Raw genomic sequence first — 5,484 nt, forward strand, 5'->3', positions numbered from 1 at the left:
TCTCTGCCTGGCTCTGGCTCCGTTTTTATTTTTTTACTCCTCCTGCTCTGTCCTGTAGCCTGTCGGTATTTTTGTCTTTCTCTGGCACTCTCGGTCTGACTCCCTGTGTTACCGAAAAACGCGGTAAAATAGGAAACAACTCCTCAAGACCAATTTAGTATTAAAGAGCAGGCATTCTTTATTCACGGCGCCGGATGCACGGGGGATCGCTCCTCCTGGCGTGCGTACCTCACGCACCTTTCCCGTTCAATTTGTAGATCAAAATTTTACGTATTCATACGTATTCATTATTGTCCTGTCTGCTGATTGGTACAAACTTGCTCGTTCCGTATGTAAATCGCTGCGCAGGCTCGGTGGTGGTCCGTGAGTCGGTGGTCGCGATCTCCCCCTGCCAGAATTGCCTTTTACCTTCTTGGCTGTTGATCTTGGCAGTCTTGGCTAGTTCTCTCAGTCCGCTCCACGAAACCGCGTTTTGTCGTCCTTTTCTGACAGAAGCACGTTGTCTGTTGTTCTGCTGACGTTAACGATCGCCTAGGGACTAAAATGCAGATCAACAGGTGCGCTGATTCGTACGCTCCATGTTCCCGTAATGGAACACCGTCTCTGGTTGGCTGATTTCATCGCTTTGGTTACACCTGTTCCTGTTGTTCAGTTTCTTCTTTTTTGGCTTTGTGTGATTCTCTCTGTGATTCTGTTTTTCTCTGCCTCGCTTTTCCCAGCTCCCCGTCCCTCACTTGGAATGCCCGTTGTCCTTCACCAGCTCACTCTCCCTTGGTTGCCATCCCCGTTTCTGAATTCCTCCTGCTTTGCCACGTAGCCCGTGACTTTTTTCTTAATCTCTCTCTGTCTGCCTCAACGCTCCCCCCGCGCTTTTTCATTCGTCTGCTCTGCTCTGCACCCTGCTACTGTTCTTGCCTTTCTGAGTTCTTCTCTGTCGAGCTCCCTTTCCCTATTTGTGGATTCCTGTTCTTCCTGCAGCCACCGCTGTTCCCTGTGACCTCCGTCTCTCTCTGTCCAGCTCCCTGTCCCTAGGTTTTAATCCCTGCCTCTGCCCGCTGTAGCCCGTCTAGGTTTTTCTCTCGGCCTCTCTCTCTGTCCGGCTCCCTCTCTCTGTGTTCTAAGTCCACGTTCTCTGTCACGTAGACCCGTGCTATTTGTTTGTCCTCATCTCTCTCTGTCCAGCTCCTTGCTGCGATGTTTTATTTCTTCCCTCTCTGTCTGTCTTTGTAGCCCGTTGCCGTTGTTGGTTTGTTTTTTTTTTTTTCCCACTTGTTTCTTCATGTGTCTCTGTCTGCCTCCCAGTGCCTGATCTTTAATTCCTCCTTCCCTGTAGGCCGCTGTTCCTTTTTTCCATTCTACATTGTGTTCTCTTTGGTCTGCTGTTCTTATTCATCGATTCCCTCCTCGCTGCCCTGTGGCTTGTCCCCATTTATTGTTGCCTCTCTCTCCCTCTCTCTGGCTTCTTGCCCCTGTTTTTAAAATTCCTCCCTCTCTTCTCTCTTCCCTGTTGGCCGTGTGATCTTCAGCCTTTCTCCACCTCTTTCTGCCCAGCTCTCTGCGTCTATTCATTAATTCTTCCCTCTCTGCCCTGTAGCCTGTAGCTTCTGTCCTTTCTCCATCTTGCTGTCTCTGGCTTCCCCGTGACCCTCTTTTAGAATTGTTTCTCTCTTCTCTCTGTACGCATTGCGATTCCTTTTGCTCTCCATCTCCCTTTGTTTTGGTGTTTTTTTTGTTGTTTTTCTGGCTCCCTGTCCCTAATTGTTAATTCTCTGCCTTCTCATGCTCCGTACCACGTAGCCCCATGGTTTGTTTTGTGGTGTTCCCTCCCTGGCCCCTTCCCTCCGTCGTTGGCTGTCTCGGCTCCCTGTCCCCGTGGCTTCATTCTTCCCTTTCTGCCCTGTTCTTGTCGCTTATCTTGTCTGTCTCCATCTCGCTCGGTCCAGCTTCCTGCCCCTGTTCTTCTTTCCTCCCTCGCTGTCGTGCTGCCTGCCCCAGGTTCTTTGTGCGTCTCCAGCCTGCTCCTCATCCTTCTTTGTTGGTCTGTGTCCTGCTCTTCCCCTCTCTCTGCTGCTTTTATCTCCACCTCCGTCAGGCTCCCTGTCCTCCTCTGGCCGTCCTGTTCCCTGCCTCGTGCCTTCTCACTACACGCACACACGCCCCCCCCGCCCCCGTCCAGCCGGATGCTGCTCTTCTCTCCTCCTACTGTCCTGTGCCCTGCTCCTCACCTTTGGTGGCCTCCCCCTCTGCTCAGCAGCCCGTCGCTCCAGGAGCCAGGCGACGGACGGTCCGTTCCCTGCCAAACCGGGACAAGCGCGTGCCGTGGCTTAGCCTCAGCTGGCAACTCTGCACCAGGGAGCTGCTTGCTCGCTCCACCCTCAGTGGGCTGGGGGAGAGAGCTGGAAGGGTAAAAGTGAGAAAAATCATGGGTTGAGATCAAGACGGTTTAATAGGTAAAGCAAAAGCTGTGCGTGGAAGCAAAGCAAGGAATTAATTCGCTCCTCCTTTTCGGCGGGCAGGTGTTGAGCTGTTTCTGGGAAAGCAGGGCTCTGTCATGTGTAACGGTTACTTAGGAAGAGAAATGCCGTAGCCCCCAAGGACTCCCCCTTCTTCCCCCAGCTGCGTGTGCTGAGCATGATGTCAAATGGTATGGATTATCCCTTTGGTCAGTTAGCTGGGAAAGCTTTCCCAGCTGTGTCCTCTCCCAGCCTACTTGCTGGTGGGGCACTGAGAGAACCAGAAGAGGCCCTGACTGTGGAAGCAGTGCTCAGCAAGAACCAAAACATCTCTACATTATTAACGGTGTTTTGAGCATAAATCCAAAACTTATCCCTTCCTAGCTACTCTGGAGAAAATGAGCACTATCGCAGCCAACACCAGCTCCGTGCGGCTGCGGCAACGGCGGCCGAGGTGGCCTTGGGGCAGTGGGAGCGTTGGGGACCCTGAGCCACGAATGGCTCCTGGGACTTGTTACGCGTGTGCGCCTGCACAAACACCTGCCCTCTCCTTTGCCCTCAGGGCTGCGTTTGCGCTGCCTTTGCGTGGGGCAAGGGGCTGTGATGGAGCCCAGGGGAGGAGGTGGTGCACTGTGGGGGTGAGGGGAGGGGGCCCCCCGTTGCTGCTGTGCCTCAGCTGCGCGCGGGGGCTGGAGGAGCCCCAGGTGCGGGCAGTGGGGCTGATGGTGCCGGCTCCTCCCTGGAAAAGGGGTGGTGCCGTGCTCCGGGGGGCCAGTGTGAGCCGAGGGCGGAGCGGAGCGGAGCTGTGGCCGAGCGTCAGCGGGCTGCGACTGTAGCGAGGGAGAAGGTGAGCGGGGGCTGGGGGGTGGGCCGCTGGGTCCCGGGTAAAGCCCCGAGGAGGGCTGCGGCGGGGCAGCACCGGGTCGGAGCGGAGCTGTGGGGAGAGCGAGGCTGTGGTGAGGGCTCGGTGGGGGTTCCGGGTGCATCGGCGGGAGGGACGGTGCCCCGCAGGGTCAGAGAGCGGGAGGGCGGGCTCGCGGCATTCCGGGAGCTGTGGTGGTGCGCCTGGCGGCTGGCCGTGCGGCCGTGTTGTGTCGCAGAGCATGCCGGGAGCTGTGGTGGTGCGGCTGTGGGCTGGCCGGGCGGCCGTGTTGTGTCGCAGAGCATGCCGGGAGCTGCAGTCCTTGTGGCGCGCGGCTGCGGTGCGGCCGTGTTGTGGCGCAGAGCATGCCGGGAGGTGTAGTCCTTGCGGCGCGCGGCTGCCGGGCGGCCGTGTTGTGGCGCAGAGCATGCCGGGAGGTGTAGTCCTTGCGGCGCGCGGCTGCCGGGCGGCCGTGTTGTGGCGCAGAGCATGCCGGGAGGTGTAGTCCAGGCGCAGTGGCTGCCGGCGCTGTCACGTGGTTCGCCGGGGCGTGGCGGGAGGCGCGGTCTTCCGGCGCTCGGGTGCCGGGCGGCCGTGCCGCGTACGGTACGCGCGGTGTATTTGGGGTTGGATTCGTGTTGATTTCTGGGGGCTTGCGGGTGCGGCCGCTCCCCGAGAAGCGGTGAGTTCCCCGGGAGCTGACAGAAGGGAAGAGGGAAAGGAGGAGGACGGTGACCTTTTCCCCGTGCCCAGGGCGCAGATGATGGCCGCCTCCCCGGCTCGCCGGAGCTCCCGCTCAGCCTCCCCTTGCCCCCCCCTTGCCCCGTGCGCCTGCCCCCAGCCCCGGCACCTCCCCTGCAGCGTGCCGCGTAGCCCTTGGCCGCCCCCAGGCCCTGTCGTGAAGGCAGCGAGCCGGCCCTCCTCGGCGCAGGGGCCCTTAGCAGTAGCGCGGGGAAGGGGCGCTGTGTCCAGAAGCCCCTGCGCAAGGAGAGGCTTTGGCCAGGGTCGATCGACGGTAATGACGGTCGCTGTTTCTTCTTTCCCTCTCCCAGAGACCGTGCTGAGGACGTGGTTGTCTGTCCTTCCCCCGGGGATGCCGTTGACTGCGGCCGTCTCAGGCTCGCGTGGCTTCTCTCTGCCCGGCCTCGCCGTCCTTGCAGCGCAGGGCCGAAAAGGGATAGACAAAGCCCTTCCCGGCTGTGGAGAGGAGCTGCCTCGGCTGAAGCTGGAGACGCCAACGAAAGGTAAAGCAGAAGAAACTGAAGGCGCTCTGGCTGCCAGCTGCTTTCCTGCTGCAGGCAAGAGAGAGCCTGTCCCTGCAGGTGAGGGAGGAAGGATCCCCCTTCATAGCCCGCAGCGGGCCAGGCCACCAACGTGCACCGCAGGGTCTGTACGCGTAACCCGCAGTTCGGTACGGGCGTGTAGTGCACGAGCGAGCTAGGCTACGTGCCGAGGAAGCCTCATCTCGTAAGAGCTGTAAGACACCCCCGTGTTCTCTTCAGGTGGAGGTCGGCCTAGAGTCTGGAGCTGCAGAAGAGGCAGGGAGGAGAGGAGGGGAAAGAAGCATGTGAACGGCTAAATTGTGCCAGCAGCGCTGAGAGCGAGAGTCGCGGTGAGTCCTGGGCCAGTGGGGCCCCGTTGCCTCTCTTGTGCGTCCTGGGCCCTCCCTGTCTCTCCCCCGGCCCCCTCTCTTTCCTTACCTGCTGCAAAATTTTTTTTTTTTTGCACCCCCACCGCACCTTCTTTCTCCGTCTCGCTCTGAGTGGCTCCCTGCCTCCCCGTCTTTTCAGTCCTCCCTCTCTCTTTCCTGTAGCCTGTGGCTACTTTTCCTTTCTCTGCCTCTCTCTGCCTGCAGTGGATTCCCCCTCAGTGCTGGGGCCCTTGGCAGTAGCGCGGGGAAGGAGCGGTGTGTCCAGAAGCCCCTGCGGAAGGAGAGGCTTTGGTCTGGGTCGATCTGCGGTAATAACGGTTGCTGTTTCCTCTTTCCCTCTCCCAGAGGCTGTGCTCAGGATGGGGTTGTCTGTCCTTCCTGTTCGTCTCTTCCTCTCTCTATTCCTTTGCACTGGTCCCTCTCCCTATTGTTTATTGTTTTGCTTCTCTGAACCTTTTTTTTATTCCCAGCATTTTCCCGTGACAGGAGCGGCGAAGAAGGGAGCAGAGTATCGGGGT

Source organism: Phalacrocorax aristotelis, unplaced genomic scaffold (assembly GCF_949628215.1).
Source record: "Phalacrocorax aristotelis unplaced genomic scaffold, bGulAri2.1 scaffold_70, whole genome shotgun sequence".
In the NCBI taxonomy this organism is placed as follows: Eukaryota; Metazoa; Chordata; class Aves; order Suliformes; family Phalacrocoracidae; genus Phalacrocorax; species Phalacrocorax aristotelis.